General features: G+C 43.0%; 1 pseudogene; it reads right to left on the bottom strand.

The window, feature by feature from the left end:
• Positions 1-5,889: 5,889 nt before the first annotated feature.
• Positions 5,890-9,792, bottom strand: LOC120684589 (annotated as a pseudogene).
• Between the last annotated feature and the right edge of the window lie 3,353 nt (positions 9,793-13,145).

Below are 13,145 nucleotides of genomic sequence, written 5' to 3'. Positions count from 1 at the left end.
TTGCAGTAGATTTTTCCCTTTACGAATTCTTCTCAGCAGGCAGGTTCATCATTTGCTATTAAGTTCAGAGTAGATAGGCCTAGGTTGATGACGCATCACTTCTTCCTCTATCTATAGCGCTCAGGTTATCGAGCACGTTAAATCCGTCCGACGGGTTTAACTTGTTCACAATTTATCGATAAAAGTTATCAATCTATTAGATTAATCTTCTTAGTCTAGCTTTTTGTTGCTTTTATCACAAGTTATCGATAATTGCTTAGATCTTGCTAGGTTAATCCGTTTAATCTGGGTTGCTTTAAGTTCTTACCACAAGTTATCGACATCTGCTTAGGTCTTGCTAGGTTAATCTGTTGAATCTAGTTTAATTTAAGTTTTCCGTTGAATCTAGTTTAATTTAAGTTTTTGTCACAAGTTATCTCGCTATTGGCTTCCTTCGTGACCTCACGTTCATAGCCGATTGGATTTGGATCTAGGTGTTGCCCACAGGCTTCATCGCTTTAGGCGCAGCTTGCTCCATTGAATCAGCTATCCGATAGCCAATTGCTGACGTCATCGATATCGGCTGGCTAGCCGATAGCCCTCTGAATTTAACATTTATACTCCTTGTCAATTGCAGGTCAAATTGACTGGCACGCCAAGCGCACCACATGCGTGCTGATCTGGTTCAGTACGACGGAGCGAAGCAGATCTCCCCCGGCCCTAGCGTACATGGAGCGCAAAGATCTATCCGGCGGGATTTTTTTGCGAGCCAAGAGGTTGCGAGTTCAAATCCCATCAACCGCATGCACGCGTATTTTGTGTGAAAAATCGCGTGACCAAAAATGCTAAGGTACCGGGTTTAATATATTTTTTTGACAAAAAATGCTAAGGTACCGGGTGGAACCTTCACTCGGTACTAAAGAGAACCTTAGGCACCAGTTCTTTTACCCGGTGACTAAGACTATGAATTTTAGTATCAGTTTCGTAGCATCGGTTTCTAGAACCTGTGCTAAGGCCCATTCTAGCCGGTATTGAAGGCTCGTTTTATAGTAGTGTTTATTCTATAATTTTTTGTTGTGTGAGGAAATATCCTCATCACTTTGATCACCTTTTTCTTAATTAAACCAATTGTCCCAGAATCAATCACAGATCGACCGGTTTTTGTGTCACACCCCAAAATTACAATTTTGGGAAACTTATATGTTTTCTCAATTTTTCGATGATTTCCAGATTATTTTGGCAATTATTCTCATTTTTCTAGAGCTAAATCCATTTAATGGAAGGTTCTGGAATTTTTTTTCACGAGATTCAAGTATTTTACTTGGACTCCTCGTGTCTCAAACTATCTCCAGGATTTTCCTTGGAATTTTTAGGATATATTTTTTTTGGTGGATTAAAATATATATCTATACTTTTCTAGATTTGTTTTAAGCATGAAAATATATTCAGGATGATTGAAATCCTTTCTCTTTTATTTCCGGTCTGGATACAACTTATTTTGCACCATCGAAATTCCTGTTCTCTAATCTTTTTCACTGATCACATCACGTTCGAAATGGAGTGGAGCCGTAGATTGATTTCGACGTTTTCCGATGGTACGGTGCTCCATTGTCGTAAAATGCTAGCTGTGGTGACCTGCGTCGCCGCTGCATGACCCAGACCAACAACACACGATCCGACTTTTTTTTCTCCATCATTCAGTTTTCTCTGCCTCCCGTGCTGGTGGCGCAGACCTGCTAATCCCCACAGCACAATGCACACCCGACTGATCCTAACAGGCCGAGGCCGCGAGCCCTGATCCGCGTCTGACTCGGCCCACCCTTCCACTCTCCGCTCGTGGGCAGCAACTTTACGCGCCGAGCCCAAACTCGACCCTTCCTGTGCCGAGCATCGCCGCAAGCATGGCGTCCGCGCCACGGCCCACGGCCTTGTCAAGGGGGCGTTTTTTTTCATTTTTATATTAAAAAAAACAAATTTTCAAAAATATATGCCGAATAGGGTCCCCTTGACAACTTTATGAAATAATACATTGATCAAATGAAAAACTTTATGTAACAAAAGTTGTAGATATTATTTCATAGAATTCAGAACAGTTGAGTTTGTATTTTTCCGATTTTTCTACGATTTTATATCGATTTTACAAATTCACTGTTTAATGCGCCCTGGATGTCAGGATCTAAATATAATTTTTTTTTACATTTAGTTCTTATCGCCCACTGGGCGACAGGCACCCTGTCGCCCGCCTGTCGCCCATTAGGGGGGTGGGGCGACAGACACCCATTTTTTGAAAATTTCCCTATTCAACATATATTTTTAAAATCTTATTTTTTTTTAAATATAAAAATAAAAAAGCGCGCCAAGTGGCAGAACCCTTGAAACACGAGCTCCTTCATCCGACCGCGAGTCCCTGTTACTACGTGCCCGCGTGCCCTCGCTTTGCCCAGTGCAGCGCCCCTGCAACACGCGAGCACCCGAGGCCCAGCGCGCCTAGTCCCTTCCCCCCTTGTGCAGCGCCCCTGCAACACGCGAGCACCCTGCTTGCTTGGCATTGCACAGCGCCGTGGCCTCGTGAGGCAGACAGACAGAGCGCCACCGCCTATGTGTGGCGGCCAATTGGCTGCGATCGTCGCCCATCATATCGGATGAACATGAACGTGACCCCACCATGAACTTCCCCATGTCAAGATGTACCCGTTTGGTTGGTCCCGTTGATTCTCCAGCGGAGGATGACGAGGACATAGCATGCTTAGATATAGCCATACAAGTACTATCAACGTTGAGCACGGCTTAATTTTCATCAAGAAGGGGAGAATAATTAGCATGACGCTTTTGCATAAAACCATTACAAAGATAAGATGAGGTTGTTCCTATGTATTTTTTTAGTTATTTTGAAATTGGATTATTTCTACCTAAAGATATTATTATAATTAGGAACCATGGTGCGTCCACTCTCCATGGTTTCTAATTATAATAATATCTTTAGGGAGAAATCCACTATCAAAATAACTAAAAAGAATACATAGGAACAAGCTCATCTTATTTTTGTAACGAATGGTTGTATGCAAGATTGTCATGTTCGCATCATCCTTCCTTTCTTGATAAAAAGTCGTCCTCGATGTTAATAATGCTTGTATGGCCATATCTAAGCATGCCCTGTCCTCATCAGACCTCGATCTCGAGATCCCTAGAGGCGATGGAGAATAGGAATTACAACATGATCTCTACACTTGGATCTATTGGAACAATCACTACATAAGATTTCCGCAAGGAGCCACAGATTCCGCAGCATCAGCTTAGAGATCTAGGCCAGCAACTAGCATGGGTCCGCCGTCACCACCCGCACATAGGGACCCTAGCATGGATTCGCCGTCGCCGGCTGCACAAAGGGACCCTAGCATCAATCAGCGGTCACCGGCTGCACAAAGGGATCCTAGCATCGATCCACAGTCATCACCCGCTCCAAGGGACCCCAGCATGAGTCCACTGCGTCCTAAGGTGAAGAAGAATGCAAAGGCTTGCCGCCCCACCGCCACCTCCTGAGTCGAAGAAGAACCCACCTAAGAAAAAAAAGAAGCCTCCACTTATGAAGTTATTAGCATACGAAATGAATAACGAGTAATTCAATGCACAAGTGAGAAAGGAGGTTACCGATCACTTCGCGCCAAGGAAGCCCGAGCCGAAGCAACCAGTGGATCCATCTGGGCAGAAGTTCTTTCTAGGCATCATGTGCCAACCAAGGGAGAGAGATACCATATTGCACTATGACCGCTCAATCACAAAGTCTTATTACAAGAAGGGTAACCGTATGTCGACCATTCCCTAGCTTGGAGAACAACCCCAACAATCAATACCTCCGCGCTCAAAGTGCTTTCAAAAGAGGGTAAAGCTATGGTCGACTTTGTGGTGGAAATTAAACACAACTCACAAAATTTCAATTCCAAGGAGAGGATCCTATCTTGTACTCAGGGCAGCCAGAAAACAATTTGTATTGGGGGAACCTCTTATGTGGCCAGAGTTGCTGAAGATGCTAGCAACGAGAATGTATGAGTTGCATCAATAGTACATGAAGTAATCTGGAGATGGATGTGTAATGTTCGTAGCTCGAGTTCAAGATAGCCATTTATTTCGGGGGCTAGCTGATGTATGGATCAAATTTGTTAGTCTTTGGTTTCTATACCATCAAGACGCCCTAGATAAGTCCCTCGTCAGTGCATTTCCTATGTAAATGTTTCCTCTCATTTCTATATTCTAGCTCTACTATGACTGTGCTTTCTCATCCGCACTTTTATTTTGTATCATGTAGGATGAAGGTGCAAGAATGCTGAAGAAAGGGATACTATAACATCGGCTTCATGGGCCCGGATGTTATAAATGAGAATAGTGTAATCAAATGGCCAAATCGGACCAATAACAATATATTCAAGGCCTTGGATAAGCAGCATACTTGTACATTCATTTTGTTGCCGTACAACTTCAAGTGAGTCCTTCAACTCTTTTTTCATCCCTTCAATTTTATAATAAGTATATCCAACATTTCATCTATATATGTGTATCAACAGTTACTGGATCTTGCTTTGTATCAAGATTGATTGAGCCCGAGTTGTGGTGTTAGGCCCTGTTTGTTTCCGATTATAATCAGCTTATCGGTGGAAATAAGCTATAATCCCACTAAATGCCTCACTTATTTTCGCTTCTGTGGTAATCCGCTTCAGAGATTTGAATTACGAGAAGCGAGAATCGAGAAGCGAGAAAATCTTCGCTTTTCTCAGCCACGCTCAGATTATAAGCTAAGCAAAAACAAACAGGCCTTAGACGCTTTCAGAAAATCAATAACAGAATATCATCTCATAGACATCCTCCAAAAGGCATGGGCTCACTTCCTCAGAAGACACATATACAGGAGTAACAGACAAGTCGTGTTTCTCTTTATATCAAACTTGACTTTCCGATATGAATACAATTCGTACATCTAGTGTCATTTCTTTAAACACCATGAATATTTCATAACTCATCTATATATAATGTTTGAGATAGGCACAAGGAAACAACTTATGTGGCTAGTGCGTAGTGAGTTCATCCAAACATTTTGCTGTGCAAAGAGAATGATGCAAAAAGAATTCGATGTATGTAAAAAATTAATAATAATTTTTCGCATTTAATTTAGTGTATGTATTGATTTAAAATAATAATGTTTGCACGTGATAGATTTGGTAAATGAAAGAAGACCTCATCGAACCAGAAAGAGTCAGGGCAATTCAAGAAGCACTATGTTGATTGCTGCTGGATGAGGTTATAAATTCCAACGGAGAATTTTATGCAAATCATAAGCGTGGGTCAACTTGATCCAAACAGGAACGACAATGAAGAGTAGTAACACTTGAAGTACTTGTCAGGAAACAACTTATGTGGGTACTTGTAATTAATATTTAATCCCAAGTATGCATTATTATTTAAAGTACTTGTAATAATTGAAGTGTATATAAATTGTACATATATGTTACATATGATATATAGTCATTGCTATGCTAGATACAAATACAAATGCTAGATACGAATACGCAAACGCAAACGGATATAAATACGAATTGGAATTAAAACTGGAAAGGAAAATAAAAGAAACATAAACAAACAAAAACAAAAAAAAGAATTCCCCAAATGCACACATGGCAAGTAGTTTAGTACCGGTTGGTGTTACTGACCAGTAATAAATTCGTCATTTAGTACCGGTCACCCCGACTGATATTAAATGCAGACGCATTTCGTACCGATCAGTTGGTACCGGGCGCGAAACTGGTACTGATGGTTCCTGCATGGTACTAATGTCTAATTCTCTAACTGTGAAAATATCCTTAACTTCTGTGACAAATGGCACCATCACATCATACCACTTGTGTGGGCTTACAAACAACATACACACATATTACACATGCAACCATACATAACTATATATGGCAAGCACACACCAATTTACCAACTACCTAGGTGGTATGTAGCTGCCGTTTCTTGTAACTCACCATTACTCCTCCTTTCAGCTCCATGGTTATCTTGGTCCAGTTGGTCTCAGGGAAACGAGACTCCAATTTGAGCTCAAAGTTTCTTAGCAAATGGCTCCAGATCACCTTAATTTGCAAATAAGCATAAGACTCGCCTATGCAAGCATGCCTTCCCACACTAAATGGTGTGTAAGCAAACTTACCACCAACTCTGTCTTCTTCTCTTCCAGGACCAAAGCGGGCTGGGTCGTACACATCCGGGCCCTTATAAATGTGAGGTAAGTTGCAATTGAATAACACTGGGCTTACTATGGTATGCCCTCTCTGGATCTCATACTCATTACCATCTTTTGTCTGCACAGTGAAGTTTTTGTGTACCTTCCGACTAAATATTGGTGCTGGAGGGTGGATTCGCAGCGCCTCCTTGATGCAACAGTGCAAGGTGTCCATCTCTTGGAAGGCATTGTAGTCTAAATTATCCCCATATTTTCTGATTATTTGCTTTTGCTCCTCGAGGGCAGATGTCAAGCACTTTGCATTGGCAAGCAGGTGAGCACCTGTCCATGTACTAGTGATGGTACTAGTGTGCTTTCCTGCAAAGAGCAAGGAGATGATCAGCCCAACGACCTCTGCTTCTGTTGTGGAGCGGCCATCTATGTACTTGGAATCTATCAAGTTCTGCAGAACATCATCCTCGACACAGTTGTAGCTCTTGCGCAATCTTACAATCTCAATGAGCATTTCCGAGAGCTTGGCACGCGCTTGGTCACGTCGTCGGTTTGCTGGAGTTGGGGCATATGGGAATAATACGCTGGTTAGGCGCATGCCATTATTGATGAGTTCGTTAAACAGAGTAATGAACTCATCAAGCATTTCTCCCGAACCTCCTTCCCAATTAAGCATCGACCTGAGATTAGCATGAGTAACTGATCAAGCTCTTGTTTCAGATCAACCATGCCTTGCTGTCCCCATTTTGCAAAGTATTCCTGTAGAAAATTCATGACCATGCTGTAATAAGTTAAGTGCCTTTTGAATCGAGTGGGCAAGCATGTAATGATTGTAAGGACAGAATTCTAATGTAACTCCCAGCAGCGAACCCAGAATATGTATGTAAACACATGATCATTCAGTGAATGATCATTCACAGTAAACAACTAATGATAAATGTTGAAATTGTTAGTTTTTTAATCAGAAATTGCAATGGACAAAAAAAATAGTGCATTATCCTTGACAACTATGGTGAAAATCGTACTTTCATCTTCAGTGATAATAGATATCATACACTGTGATAATTTGATCAGCGTAACCCCAACCTTCTATTTTCTGATCGATGGCGTTTTATGCCATGTTTCCAACAAAACTAGTTATGTGTTGCTTTGGGTACGATGTAGTTACTGAGATGTGGATTTTCTTTCAGACGCTTTTACAAAAGTAGCTTATTAAGCTAATAAATGGAGAGATAGTTTATTCTGACCAATTAGGACGGCCAAATTTTATCCAAGGCCAAAATCAACTAGCATACTTTTTTTGCATGGCTCAAATTAATCAAGTTCCAAGCTGTCTTGAATGACTTTAAATTCTAAGGGAAACAATATTTAAACAGGTGTTAGTTATGAGGAATGAGAGTACTCTATCCTGCCTGTGATGAGTGAATTGTCAACCGTGCGGTGTGATCGTGCGCTTGGTCTTTGGATTGCAGGTACACAGGCGTCGAGTGTCGACGGAGAGTTGCCGTGGAGGAGCTCGGGCCGGGCGGCAGCTGTGGCGTCCACTCCTGGATCGAGGGCGCAAGCGGCGACGGAAGGCGGGTTTCTTGGTTTGCGCCACAAAACCAAGGAGGCGGACGGCGGTTGAAGACGCCAAGTCGTGGAGGCACGGGCGTCGGTCTCGGGACTGGCGGAGGTGACGGGCGTCGACGGCGTCTAGGGCCTCGCTGCGGGCGAGGAAGTGACGGGCGTCGGGCGGCGTCTAGGGCTGTCAGAAGACCGAGGCGGGAACGGCGTCTAGGGCCACGGCGTGGTGGCGGGAATCTTCCCGTGCGTGAGGTTTTGGCGGTTTTCTCAAAACCGGCCACCTACCCGGGTTTCGCGGACCCTCCAAAACCACGGACCGGTACTTCATCGACGTGGCGGCATCGCAGCAAAGACTTCGAGTCGAAGAAAGAAACTCTGCCGTCGATCGAGTCTGTACAGCGGGCTGCTGCAGACCCGACCGGTCTGACCGGTCCCCTGGACCGGTCTGACCGGTCTGGCCGCAGCAGCTAGGTATAAAAGCCCCCCTTCTCCAGGTGGAGGGCTTCGAGTCTCTTGAGTCCTTTTCAGTTTTTCCTTCTCCCTTCCCCCTGCTCAGGTTAGGGCCAAGGTCTCCAACGCAAAGAGAGTTTAGATTATAGCTATTCTCTTCAATCTAGTGGGTGGATGATGGGCGGATGGCTCTAGCCTTTGTATAGGTGAATTCCTCTGAGATTAATAGATGAAATTTATTTGAGATTCACTTGTGTGTGCTGAGCATCTCATCCTCCCCTTCTCTCTTGCGTTTTGGGTCCAATTCTCCTCTTTTGGTGTGTTTCTTGTTTGGAGGAGAACAACCCTTGATTTCGTGGTTTGATGAACTCTTTGGAACGATTTCTATGCATATAGCCTAGTGCCAAACCCCCTGAAATCATGGGTTCTCACGAATTGGTGATTTTGTGTTCTTGAGAAAACCCCAATCCTCTTTGATCTTTCCTCGATTTCTCTCGATCCGTGAATCTTTTGGGTGAGATCTTTTGGGGATATGTTCTCGGGGTAGTTACGAAGCTTTCCTCCAAGTTTGATTGGATTTGGACTTCGTTTGCTCGAGATTCGTGGTTTGAAGGTTTGTTTGCGGGTTTTCTGGACGACACCGGTCAGACCGGTGGGCGAGACCGGTCAGTCTGGTTTTGAATTGCCCAACCAGTCAGACCGGTCCAGTGCACCGGTCAGGCCGGTCCAGGCAGACAGGACTGTTGTTTTCCCGATTCGCTTCCGATTTGCTTTGTGATTTTTGCTCGCTCATTCGAGACCTTTTGTGTTGGTTTATCCTTTTCATAGCTATTCCAAACTTTGGTCAGAACGCTTGAGAGCATGGGTGATTTTAGAGATATAGGCCGACGGTTTGAATTTCGGAAGAAATTTTGATCGGCTCCCATTCACCCCCCCCCTCTGGTCGCCGGCTTCGGTCCCTCAAGTTACTTCCTCTGGGAACAAATCTTCTTTGATTAAGGCATCAAAACAATATTTAAATAGGTGTTAGTTACTTCCTCTGGGAACAAATCTTCTTTGATTAAGGCATCAAAGTCCAGAAATGCATGGTCTACGTTACTTACCTCCACTTCTTGAAGCATCGGACCAACATGGCTCCTCAACTTCGATGGTTTTAGTGCATCATAGTAGAAGCGATTCTGCTCATTTCTGGTGGCAGCATCCACACCATAGCCAACCTCTTTTGCAATCATGGGCACAGTGAACTCGATGCCACTACCATGGCTAATCTCTGAATCCAAACCTTGGTAAAAATGCGCTGAGACCTCAGGCCCAATCAAGAATGTTACCTTGTGTCCAAAAAAGCTTATCGTGAACACACTCCCCAACGTTGTATATTGATCATGGATCATTGCCTGCAGGCCCTTTGTAAGAAGTGTATGTAAAACTCTAATGACAGAAACACCCTTAACTTCAGGAGGTGGTGGTCGATTGCATTTTGGATTAAACCTAGTTCTTCCTCGTGTAGCCTTGGTGATTACCACAGTGATGAAAGAAAGAACTATGGAGAACCAAAGGATGCCGCTTGTGACACACATGCTTACACAATTAGTAGAGCTAGAGTGAAGCAGCTTGGCGTTGATAATACCACTGCCATGCCAGAACATAAGTTGAGTTGGAAATACATTAGACCTTGTATGTAAATGGCCTCATAGATATAACAAACAAAAACAATATGGGCACATATATTAGTTGAGTAGTGACAAACCGTTTGGTTTTCTATCATATTGTAAGAAGTTCAGGTGTTTATTATGACTTAAACAGTCTTTTGAAAGCATAAAGTTATTGGAGAAATAGAATCTAAGGGAATTAAAAAGAGAGTGAAATTAAATAAAAAATTCTTGCACACTTAATAACTTTCTTGCCACCTGTGAATGGCAAGAAATTGGGGCATAGGGAATTAGCCTCAGTGCTCCGTCATTCTTCTTTCCTTCTCTCAGTTATTCCACACGAACAGAGGCCATTTCGCTTCCTGACCGAGCTTTTCTCTCTTTCGGAAATCCAAGATGGGAGGGAGGTCTCGGATGATCCGACTCAAACCGGCACTGGCTGGGCTCTAATAATGTGGGTAGGTTTCCTATTGTAACCGAATCTCGTGGAATTGGGGCAAATTCTGAAGTTGAATTCTCAAGCCTAGCAAAGAACCGAATTTAACTGTTTGATTTCTGGCCAACTCCTCGACTCAAGGCAAGTGGGATTAATTAATTCGAAAACTAATCAACTTTGTAGTAGAATGCAAAAACATACCTTCAGATGCAGCAATAAGCTTCCTTCCAAATTCACTATGAGCTTGTGAAGACTAGCTACTGGCATATGCCACATATATAAGGTAATGGGATCATTAGATGGCTGCATTGCTGACGAAAGCATAATGGAATTCTAATGAACTAGTAACAGAAGGACCTAAGCGCCGTCACTAGAAAACACTAGAGCAGTTTTCAAGACGCAAGCTAATAGGGCCCACTGGCCAGGCCAGAAGCAACATAAAAATGAATGATTGGTACACTCACAAAAACTCATTTAGGCTTTGTCCAGCAAACAAACAAAATAAGTGATGATAGCTCTTGTCTATCTTACTAGGCAATTATGCCCGTGCGTTGCTAAGGACAAAGTTGTTATAAGTATCAGATACGTATTGATGCCCGTGTGTTAATTTGTAGAGATCTATATGATCGAGTCGTGGACGGAGAGGGTTGGTCCGACTCGCATATGGGATGGATTAAAGCCCACCTGTCAATAACATAGGCGGACCAAACCAACGTACCAAACCAAAAATTTGGATTGAAACCTTATTCACTTTAGTAATATGTATAGATTAGTCCATACCCAGTTGATTAATAACAGATTGTGTTCAGAGTTTATTAGTGGGAGGGTGTGATTCGATTCCAGCGCAACACAATAGAATTCTGATAGAAGCTTTGACCTAGTAAGTTCTTACCTACCTTCTTCATCACATACACTACCGGAAACGACTAATATGCCGTGTGCCAAATAGTTTGCCGTGTGCTAAAAGACGGGCACACGGCAAACAGCCCCTTTGCCGTGTGCCGCAAATAAAACACACGGCAAAACCGACGCACACGGCAAAATTGACTCTTTGCCGTGTGCCAGCCCCAGAAACACATGGCAAAAACTAAACACACGGCATATTACCATCTTTGCCGTGTGCCACCCTCAAAACACACGGCAAACCTCGTGCACGTGCCACTCACGTGCGGAGGTGGCGAACGGAGGTGGACGGAGGGGCGACGGAGGTTGACGGGCGCTCAACTTTGCTGTGTGCCACATGGGGCACACGACAAACAGGCCACTTCGCCGTGTGCTATAGCTTGGCACATGGCAAACAAGACACTTCGCCGTGTGCTTTTTCTTGGCACACGGCAAACAGTTTGAAAATTTTGAATTTTCAAACTCGAAACTTTTTCTACGCTGCAGAGACATTGCTTGGTACTCTGTATTAAAGTTTGGTATTTTTCTCGTAATGTTCGCTATATATAAAAATTTTGTATCTGTTAAACGAATTTTTCGGATGAGTCAAATTTTGAACTGCAAGTACATAAAATAATAGAAGAAAATTCTTGGAAAAATGATATTCGTGTTTCTGAGTGCACAGTAAGAGCTCATGTCGTACTTGACATTGTCATTTTGAAAATGGTGTTCACAAAAAGTTCTCGTGAACGTAGAACCGAATAGTTGTAAAATTTTAAAAAATTCAAACGAAGTCTGAAAATTATGAGATTTGTCGATTTCTTATGCTATCATACATAGAATCTATGGTAAAAAATTGAGGGAGTTCCGCACATTTTGTCACATACGCTGCTTATAAACTCAAACTTTCCCGAAGAAGTTTGTAGGGCAAACACGTTCAAATTTGAATTTGGTTTCTACACTTTTTATATAGGCAATAGAGAATAAAAATGACTTCATGTTAATTTTTTGCATTTTTTTTGGATCTGTTTGATAATTTTAACATATTAACTGCATTTATACAACTTTAATTGATATAAATTGAATTTGAACTATTAGTACATGACATAATGATTTAACATGAGTGAAAAAATTATATTCATGTTCTTTAGTGAACTTTAAGGTCTTGTTTTCACTTTCAAAACAAATTTCGAAAATGACATTGAAAAATTTAAAAGAATACAAGTTTCATTTACATGAAATATAGAAATGTCGTGTTCGCTGTGTGCCTGGGATCTGGCACACGGCGAACTCATTACTTCGCCGTGTGCCTTGGATCTGGCACACGGCGAAGTCTTAACTTCGCCGTGTGCCGTAGATTTGGCACACGGCGAACCACCCTCTCACTTAGCCATTTCGAACTCCCTCTCCCTCATCCACTCCTCACCCTCAGTCACTCCCGCACCCACCTGCCCGACCCACGCCCACGCCCCTGCGCCGCCCGGTCCGCACGCCGCTGGACCCCCGCCCACGCCGCCGCTGGAGCTCCACCCACGCCGCCCCCGGGAGCCCCCGCCCATGCCGCCCCGGGAGCCCCCGCCCACGCCGCGCTCGCCCGCGCCCGCCCACGCCTCGGGCACACGGCGAACTCCTGGTCTCCGGTAGTGATATCCTTCATGTATGTTTCAAATGGACGCCTAGGAAGTGCATATTTTAACATTTTTTTTAAAAAAATTGCCCACTGACAGAAATATAAAGAAAATTTAAACATAAACAATTACTATTAAATTGAAGTATTTTCCAATCTTTATACTTTTTTATGTACTTTCTATTAACATATTGTAGGCGAAAACGGTACTATACATAGACTGGCATCATCCAAATAAAAGTACTGATATCAAAAGAAAACGAGGAAGCACCTGATCGTTTGTCTATATGTATTTGTATCACTATTATATACTACAAAATGTAGAGGTGGCAAACG

The sequence above is a fragment of the Panicum virgatum genome, chromosome 8N (genome assembly GCF_016808335.1).
Source record: "Panicum virgatum strain AP13 chromosome 8N, P.virgatum_v5, whole genome shotgun sequence".
In the NCBI taxonomy this organism is placed as follows: Eukaryota; Viridiplantae; Streptophyta; class Magnoliopsida; order Poales; family Poaceae; genus Panicum; species Panicum virgatum.
This window is presented reverse-complemented; position numbering and strand designations above follow the sequence as displayed.